This window comes from Scardinius erythrophthalmus (assembly GCF_964197995.2).
Source record: "Scardinius erythrophthalmus genome assembly, chromosome: 8".
Taxonomy (NCBI): domain Eukaryota; kingdom Metazoa; phylum Chordata; class Actinopteri; order Cypriniformes; family Leuciscidae; genus Scardinius; species Scardinius erythrophthalmus.
In genome coordinates, this window is record NC_138228.1 from 2,458,894 (window position 1) to 2,469,344 (window position 10,451).

General features: G+C 37.8%; 1 protein-coding gene across 2 annotated transcripts in view; it reads right to left on the reverse strand.

Annotated features, from left to right (window-relative positions):
- The window catches only part of LOC308694993 (interferon-induced very large GTPase 1-like), a 46,924-nt gene extending 40,617 nt beyond the window's left edge, over positions 1-6,307 (reverse strand). The window contains exon 1 of one of the 2 annotated variants that reach the window (XR_014030654.1): positions 5,801-6,301. The gene's annotated coding sequence lies outside the window, so the exon portion shown is untranslated. Of the gene's footprint in view, positions 1-5,800 lie in introns of both variants that reach the window. The other variant, XM_081372882.1, reaches the window with a different exon arrangement.
- Between the last annotated feature and the right edge of the window lie 4,144 nt (positions 6,308-10,451).

A 10,451-nucleotide genomic window follows, 5' to 3' on the forward strand; every position in this document is an offset into this window, starting at 1 on the left:
GATTGGTCGTGTTTGGAAAAGGAAAGCAAGTCACTTCCTGTTAGATTTTTGTGTTTTAGGTAGAGAATTGTGTGTAGTGTTTTGAAAAAAGTGTTTAATGCAATTGAAAACTGAGTCAAAGGCTGAGAAATAGCTTATGGTTTTGGAGATTTGGTATGTAGTTTTGCACTTTGAGTGAGAGGTTTCCAAAATCGTGTGGCATGAAAAGATTTTGTGTGTAAGCAGTTGGAAAAAACTGTAACAAAGGGAAAGCACAATGTTCAGGGCCAAACAATTTGATAGGTCTCTGTCAGGAATGCATTGCTTACTCTTAGAGTCATCTTTGAGTAATTGATGTCATGTATTTATTATTTCTGATTTGGCTTTTAATCATTTACTTGTGTAATTGGCATGATACATTTTTACCTGATAATAAATAAATGTTACATCTTGATTTATTCTGAAGTTTTCTGAAATCATTATTTTAGTAGACTATGAGGAAGCTGGCGCTACCGCAGCTCTGTGTCCAGGATAGGTCAAACTAAAGGCGCATATGAACGGAGCAGTAGGCACGTCATCTGAAGACCTTTTCATTTCTGTCTATCACTGACTTGGCAAGTTGTAAGGAAGTGGGTAAATAAACGACACTTTTTTGTATGAGTGAGCAGAAGGCAACCGACTTAAGAGGCATTAGCAAACTCTACACTCTCTGACCAAGATCAGACTGGCGAGGCTGTGTCCGTGAAATCCACATAAACCTGGGGCGTGTGACTCTTTGTGGCATCGGAATGATCAATGAATGAATAATTGAAAGTATGGGATACTCAGAATAATCAAAGATCTAAATTAATTAATAATCAATATTTATGACTATTTTCTAATAAGAAACATGATCTAAATTTGATTATGATTTGAAATTGGAGTCAGATTAAGCGTAGAGCTAAAGTAATACTGAACTTCACTGGAGCACTGAAAAGACATACACGCATTATCCCTTCGCCCAGACCGTTGGATTCCGTCTTTGGGCCTTTACAATGTCATAAATCATGGTCTCTCACTGAGAGAAGCTGGGCAGAGAGTTCAGCCCAATATAAACAGATCCACAGTGGCCTCAATTATCCGCACATTTCAGAGGGATAAACCGGTAAGTAACTATATCATTCTACTTCTACAATGAGAGTCCATGTTTGACATGGGTCTAGATTTCTGCAGTGTTCCTGCTTGTCCAACGATTTTTCAGAATTGAAGTTAGAGAACATTCAGGTGGACGAACAAAACTTCTTTGAATTGAACAAGAGCATGCCATTGTTGACATGGTGGTCCAGAACAACACCCTCCGCCTCAAAGAAAAATTCAGCAAAGAATAACACAGGACAATCAACTGTTCCACAATATCCACCAATGCAATCTCTCCACAATTGATCGTGTTCTAAGGAGAAATGCAATCCGAATGAAGCAAGTATACAAAGTGCCCTTTGAGAGGAACTCCGTTAGAGTGAAGGAGTTGCGATTCCAGTTTGCTCAAGTGTATGCAACCGAATTACTGCACTTTTACTGTCAAAACAAAGATATATTTTTCCTGAATTTTAAGTATGTGTCCATAAACTATTCCATGCTACTGTAAGTGAAAAGATTTAGGCATATCTATGTATACTGCTGCTTCAAAGTGTGAACTCAAACTTCAGCAACAGTTTCACAGTAGTTTTGACTGCAATCAATGCCATTACTGTAAAACACTAACTTACTGTATTGTACCTTGTGTTCTTTTTACTCTAGAGAATCTTGGAGTTGGATAGCAGTGCAACTCATTATGAGTACCTGTATATTGATGAAGCAGGCTTCAATCTTCACAAAAAAATGAGAAGAGGGAGAAATGTGATTGGCCAGTCAATGTCCCTGGACAACGAGGAGGCAACATCACTCTCTGTGCCACAATTTCTACAACTGGTGTTGTGGCACACAATGCTATCTTGGGACCATACAACACAGCATGGCTCCTACATTTTTTAAACCTCATACATGTTTCTGACCAGAGGTCGTTCTGCCATTTCTAGTCTGCGCTGGTGTTTGAGGATTGTGAAGCTCCTGTTTTAAACCTCTTGTTTACCAGCTCATCCTTATAAACCAGTATAGTGGAGATAGCGTGGGTGCTTGGGTGCAGCCGCCCCAGGGCCCCGTGCCAATTAGGGGCCCCTCAAACGCCGCCGATCTTGCGTCACTGGACAGGAAAGGTGTTCTTCTTGATAGCATTCTTCAAGCGCAAGACACGAGAGAACACGTCTGCATGCCCGCTGTTTTCTGTGCTGCGCACTCACAAAGCACGAAAAGAGCTGCCTCTCATATAGTGCACGGACACATACACAATTATATCTCATAAATTATGTTTTATAAACAAAGTTCGGGAGGAGCACGTTCAGATAATCAATCCAATCTACTTGTCATCAAACAATTACGTCTACTCTAATCAGCATGACAAGAAGCACTCACCTAACATTCCTTGACAGTTTTTCAGCATCCCTCCACCACCCCGACTCCTCACTCTTGGCTCATTCTTTTACAGCCAGGAATACGGGGGGAGTACTCTGGGTTCGGGCCGAATACCGAGCCCGGAGCCCTCTCCTCGGACAGCACGCCAAATACGCATTTATTCTATCTGACTTATTTGTAAGTGTGAACTCGTGAATTATCCTTCTAGGTAATTTATAGCATCAAATAAACATGAATAAACATTAGAAGAATTGTTGTTTCAACCACGGAAATTCAACCTTTTTTCAAGTTCAAATATCCCCGTAAACAGTCCTGTCTTAAATGGTTGAGAAAGAAAAACAGTAGCCTAAGCCTATGTCTATTGAATCAGTGCACTGACAGCATATACTCGCTGCTAACATTAATGTTGATCAGAGAACAAAAGAAAAAGAAAATCACTCACTGAACTTTTCTAACTTTAATTAGCTTACAGTTTTTCTCGATTGCTTAAACACATTTCTTGAAACTATGCCTCATATTCTCAAAACAGTAAACACAAATCCATAACGTCTCACCCAATTCCCCAAACGTCCTATTTTCAGGTCAAAATGAAGCTCTACACTCAAAACCATTCACTCTTGCTGAAAAACCAAACTTTGCCCTCAGACAGGACACACAAGCCCTCACAAACACACACACTACAACATAGTCTAAGACACTGGTGCAATAAATTCAAAACAACATTTCCAAAACTGGTAAGTTATGTTACTTGTGGTTCCCCCCCTCACAAACCTTTTCACATGATGAACACCACAGACACAACCAATGGATACACTGGCACATTTTTATTCATTCATGTACTACACAGTACAACACACACACACACACACACACACACATATATCTTTTTTTTTTTTTTTTACTCTCTCCTCTATTTATTTTTTTACAGTATTTACTTACTTACAGTAAGATGTGTGTGACCATCATATGACAGTAAAAGAGCACACACAAAACCTTATTCTAATATGGAATTGTATTGGAATGGTAAAGAGTGTTGGGACGAAACAGGAGGGCCTCGATCCACTCAAGGAGACAATATGATGAACACGTCTAAGAATGTTCCACATATGGTTGAAATACCATCATTTGCCTAGAAAGATAACATTCTGGGAGTCAAGACTATAAAGGATGAAGGATGGCCAACCTTCACTGTCACACTCTGCAGACACTCTGTGTGACTGTACGACTGCTGGCCTTTTCTTGCAAGAAAATACACCTCATCAAAGACTATTGGAAATGTTTGTCTTTTATTCAGTGATAGAATTTTGTTTGCCACCACTCCTTCCTGAAGGTTCTCGAGGCGACAGTAAAGCGACTCAAATTTGGCCTTACTCGTAGCCCAGCCTCCCTCATAGTCACACCATTGATAAAGACGTGCAACTAGAGTGACTGCTTGTCTTCTTGCCCTTCGTCCTCCTCCTTATCCCTCCTCGATCTCTTCCTTCATGTCTTTCTGGATCCATTGTTCCAAAACTCAATAAACTGATTTGGGCCCCTTTATCTATCTATTGAAGGTTCTGATTGATGTGTGTTAAATTTTGACTCCTAGTGTTTCCACCTGGGTAATTGTGTGCTAACTGAGCTGAAGCTGTGCTGACTTGAGTGAACAATATTGAATGCTAGTGCTTTCTAAATGACAACATGGTCTAGGCAATGAGAAATGAAGGGATTTGTGTGTAGAGTTTTGCAGTGACAGTTCAACCAATCTGACTCATGTGTCAAAACAGGGAATAGTGTTTATAGTTTAGTGAAATGGGTGTGCTTTTTGATAAATGGCATTATGGTTTTGAAATTTTAGTTCAAAAGCCTGGTTATAGTGTTTAAGCAATCGAGAAAAACTGTAATATTTTATGTGCCTGTTGTTCGGTGATGACTGCTCCAACTGCAACATGCGACCCTGCGATGCGTTCCCTGTCAAACATAATTTATCCTTATTTTCGTAATTTTGTTTCAAGTTAGAAGAGATAAAATAATCAAAAAGGTTTCTACATTTTCGACTCGTTTCTCTGGATGCAGATAAACAAAGTTGATATGAACACAATTAATGATGGAAACTGGCACAACAACATTCAGATGAGTTTCAAATCCTCATGAAGACTGAGTAACTCTCTTTATTCTGCTGATTTACTGTAAAGTTCATTAAAGAGAAGTCAAGTGACTCATCAGCAATCTTAGTGCAGAAACAGCCTCAAACTATTGCTTTACACGTGTGTGGAAACAAGAACAGCTGGAATCTACTGGAATGAAGAAAGGCAATCTCCAAAACTGTGTGCTGAAATTTATTAAAAATAAGCATTGCATTTTCTCACAAACTTGCAAAAAGTGTACAGGATAAAATGCAAATGAACCGAGTAAAGCTTAAAGGGATACTCCACTTTTTTCGGAAATATGCTCATTTTACATCTTCCCCAGAGTTGAACAGATGAGTTTTACCGTTTTAGAATCCATTCAGCCGAACTCCGGGTCTGACGGTACCACTTTTAGCATAGCTTAGCACAGATCATTGATTCTGATGAGTCCAGTAGCATTTCTTTCAAAATGACCAAAGAGTTTCAATATTTTTCCTATTTAAAACTTGACTCTTCTGTAGTTAAACCGTGTACTAAGATCGACGGAAAATGAAAAGTTGCGATTTTCTAAGCCTATATGACTAGGAACTACTCTCATTCCGGCGTAATAATCAAGGAACTGTGCGGCTGTACCATGAGTGCTGCAGGCGTAATGATATGACGCAGCGCCTGAAAATAGGTCTAATAGGTTAGACAAACTTAGTCCCAGTCACGTTGGAAGAAGTTACCGAGCTGGGGACTATTTTCAGGCGCTGCGTCATATCATTACGCCTTCATTATACATGTATAATGTATGATTTATATGCATACAATCATAGCGTATAATATGATATATTTACGAATCATCAACAAAATTATTAGCAAAAATTACATGAAGTTAAAGGAAGGACTACTTATGAATTGATGTAAATTTGTAAATCTCCATCAAGTGAATCTAACCATCTAACTATCTAATCTTTCTTTCTTTCTAACAAATCTTTCTAACAAATCTTTCTAACAAATCTTTCTTTCTATCTATGTCTTTCTAACTAATCTTGATGATCCATCCATCCATCCATCCATGGTCATGTTAAAACATGCTAAATCATAGCAATGTGGTAAACCATATAGAAACATGGTAAATCATGTTAAACCATGCTAGAACTTTAAAACTTTAAACTTTCAAAGTTTCAAAATTTCTGGCTAGGCTTTTTCAAGCCAACTTATAGTTTGTCTACGAACTTTACCTTTTAGTTGAAGATCTGCTATTCTTGTATTCAGCTCATCAACTTCCTCTTCCTCTCCCACTTCTACATCGACATGCAGATTTTCCAGAAACTCATCACAGAATCTGTTCAGTTCAGTTTCATCACCAGAGAGACTCAGTACATACTTGTTATCTTCATGTTTGTAATTCCACTGAACAGAGATGTTTCGATAAAATTCTCGAAGTATTCTCATCCAAAAGCCTTCATTCGTGGATCTGAAGACCAGACAACTCAGACTTCAACTTTTTTTTCCCTTTTCTTTCTTTGTTCCGCACTTTCATCTGGGAATTCTACAAATGTTATCCCGTCATACATGTTTCTGATTTCTCTTGCCATCTCTAGTCTGCGCTGGTGTGTGAGGATTGTGAAGCTCCTGTTTAAACCTCTTGTTCACCAGCTCACGCTTATAAACCCCAGTGGTTGCGCAAACCGAACAGAAGACGACAGGAACTGTTGTTCAGTCCAGCACATATTTGACTCAGTGCCCAGATCTACACGTGTCTGTCCACATGATTCTGAAACTGAAACCATGGTATTTTAATACATTTGCCACAAAATGATATCCAAAGACATTCATGTGAACTACAGTAATCCAAAGCACTGCAATAGGACAATTATAGGACAGGATAGGCTTTTTACACACGTTAACCCGAGACATTCTAAACCCAGGTTAACAGAATCTTAGCTTAACTTTTTCATGTTTCACACTGTTCAGTCTTTATCCTGCATGGGTTATGAATGGGTTAATGAATCCTGGATTTGTAGTTTTGAGTTTGTCTGAAAGTCTTAGATATTGATTGATTGAAAGAGGAAATGGACAAAATCCATTTCATACATTTCAATTTCAAGTTTGAAATTAACTTTTTAAAAAGGCCTATTTGGCTACTAAATGTTTAAGTTACCGGCCATTCAGAACTTCTACTAGCCAAAAATAAATAAATAAATAAACCAGATTAAATCACAGCCTATCTATCTATCTATCTATCTATCTATCTATCTATCTATCTATCTATCTATCTATCTATCTATCTATCTATCTATCTATCTAAAACATTATAATTATATTAATATTAAAATATGATATATTTTGTCATCCAGCATCTCCTCCCTTCCTCTTTCATCCTGATCCTATTCACCAAAAATGTGTTTTAGCTGGACAGATCAATACAGTACAAAGAACGTAAAAAATATAGGAAAATAATATATTTTCTGTTAACCAAATGCCTTTTAATCTTCGCTATTGCTTCAACACAAATGAACAAGCGCGCCGTTATTTGTTGTGTAGTGACGTGTGTGTTCAAGAACGCCAGATATGAGCAGATTCTGCGCATGCGCTGTATTTAATATATCATGAGGACTCACGAGTCGAGTATTTGCGCTAAATCTGCGCAGATTTGGCTTACACGAACTTCCCCAGCAAAGTGAGTAAATATGAGTAACACGCCAAAATGGCCTGTGATTTGACAGCGTTTCCCGCCACCGCTGATTTTTACCCGAATTTGGCGGGTGTTAATTTCAAACCCTGGACAAAATGAGTCGCATTTGTGTTCATGCCATTTATAAACAACTCAAAGACTAATAGGCAGTTTTAGCATAAAACCCCCACATTCATTCCAATGCATTCCTTTTTACTTTCATTAGGTCACATATAGACTACTTTGTGTTCAAATGTATTCAATTCAATTCATTTGATATAATTATTTATTTACTAAAGCAACAGACACAAGCTTTTGAGGCAGTTTGTATGTATTTAAATTGGCAAATAAAAGTTCATCAAAATGTTTGAGCTTAAATAAAATACTTGTAATGTGTAATTAAAGATTGTGGCTTTCAAATGTATTAATGGTCATGTACTGTATAGCATACAGTGACCCATCGTCAATCAGTGTCACAGTGAGATTTAAAAAAATGATGATTAAAGGTTGAAAATGCAGCAGTTTAGGCTTTATTTTACAATGAACTCACAGAACAATACATGTATATTGCAGATAGGTTATGTTTCTGTCACATTGTCTGGTTTGTGTTTCCCTGAGTAACCACTAGAGGTCCTCTTCCCCCACGGTGTCTTTCACTCATACTACATTTCCCATCATCCTGTTCTGTCACTCATTGATCATTGCACACAGCTGTTTCCCGTCACCTTGTTAGTTTCTGTTATACCCTGTCTGTTTCAGTGTTTGTTACGGAGTCCTTGTTGCATGTCATGACACTTCTGAGGTCTGTTTCCGAGTCTTTCTTGTTTGGTTTATTGTTTTGGACTGCTTGTTTGATATTGACCCCTGCCTGGAGACTACGCTTTTGGATTACCCTAATTAAAAACCTACTGCTATTGGATTTTCCTGTTTCCCGTGTGTGTTTGTGACAGTTTCATTGTGTTTGTGTTTGTGTTCCAATGTTTCCTTTTGTTCTGTTCTCGTTCCTATAGTTACTAAATTCTTTTTGTTCCCACATTTAATTATTCCCACATGTATCTAGTTCAGTTCTCTGTATGACTTTCTGTTTTGTTCATTCGTTTGTCGTTTCTCATCGTCATCTGTCACCTGCTTCGCGGGTGCAACTGTAGTGGTAAGAGTTTCTTCCTTTGAGTATTCTCTGTGATCATCATTATTAAAGTGTTTATCTTGATAACCTGGATTAATTCCACCATATACTTTGTGCATCTGTTCAAAATCTGCATGTCAAATATTTTTACTGTGTCACTTTTTATTTACATGGATTGCATCAAAAGGTAATACATAAGGAACTTGCGATTTATATAAAAAAAAAAAAAAAAAAAAAAAAAAAAAAAAAAAACATAAGCACATTTACAAAATATTGGGAGAGCGGGGCTAGTTGTCCCAGAGGGAAAGTCTACAGGATTATCTCAGTATGAAGTATCATATTAATATTGATATCATATTAAATAAATGCTTGTTTTCACATGTTGTGTTAGTAATAGACTATTATTTAGTAATACGCTATTACTAATAGCTGTTGCGTAAAATAAGTACATTATAAAACCACACTGACGTGGATGGATGGATACAGTGTGACATCATATCCTGTCACTGGGGTGTCCTGCACAAAAGCTTACAGTTTTCCTCATTTGCTAAGACACGCTTAATGAAACTGGGATCCACTTGAACTTCATCCTCACATTCTTAACACAGCAGAAGTCTTCCCTGGCAAATGTCTGAACACTTTTTCATTTGTTTCACACGGTTTTCACAAACTTTTGTCAAAACATTTATCACAGATCTCATTGAAAGACCCCAAACTCTATTGGATGAACTGTGTTGAACAAAAGGAAAGCATCTATTCACAGCTGAAAGTACATGCATAATTATGAACCTCTAATGCACCTGTGTGAAACTTCAACTCTTCAGTCATCAATCAGTCCTCAATCATCGATAAAAGATGCTGGATATTTGCAAGCATGGATCATAGAGGCCAAAGGCACGTTATTATTGACCATGTCATCAATCATGGCTTGGCTGGATGAACCCATTCTGAGTCGAAACACAGTGGCATCTGTCAGGCTTATTCAGAATGAGAACAGTTACTGTACGCCACGGTGTATTTCAGCTTTACTGTACTGTTGCAGAACAATCTGTCTACAGTAATGCAGATGTTTCGTCAGACCCATTTTTGTGACTGTCATAATGTTAATTTTGACCTGTGTTGCAGGCATGTCAAAATTAACATTATGACAGTCACAAAAATGGGTCTGACGAAACATCTGCATTACTGTAGACAGACTGTTCTGCAACAGTACAGTAAAGCTGAAATACACCGTGGCGTACAGTAACTGTTCTCATTCTGAAAACTGAAAAAATGGTGTTGGATTTACTTTGAAACTAAGAAATTGATTGTACATTTCACAAATAATTACAAAGAAACAGCAATTAAACGTTACATTCTGAAGTAAGTCTGAAGTAGTACTTTCTTGTAAAACTCACTTCAATTTATTTATTTATTTATTTATATATAACTTTGATTTTTTTTACAGTGTAGAAGAAGATACAGTAGGACATCAACACTGTAGTTTGGACAAGTATTGGACAAACTCAATCCAGAAGAGGGCGCTGTCTAATGCTTTTAATGGCGTGTCTTTGTGGAGAGTTTCTGCAGGTTTGCTTTATAGAATGGTGTGTGTGTGTGTGTGCAGGGGCGTAATTTGTGGGGGGGTTGGGGGGGAGATAACCCCCCCAATATTTAAATATATGCATTACAACCCCCCCAATATTTATACCATGATCACATGAAAAGGAAGCATCAGGAGGCATACCCAAACTTCACCTCCCCCAATGTTCAAACCAAATCTACGCCCTTGTGTGTGTGTGTGTGTGTGTGTGTGTGTGTGTGTGTGTGTGTGTGTGTGTGTGTGAAGGAGAGAGAGAGTGAGTGAGAGTGAGAGAGATTTTATAGACAATTACTAATAGCTGTTGGGTAAACAACTGAACACAGTAAAACTGAAATACATTATAATAGTTTAATGGCAGCTTCCATTGTGACGAGTTACCCCATACAGCGAGACATCATGTCCTGTCATTGGGGTGTGTGCCACAAGAGGGTAATGTGTGTTAACAGTGGAGTAACAGCTTTTTTTTTGTAGTCGAGACTTTAATAAAGTTTTTGTTTATACAGAAAT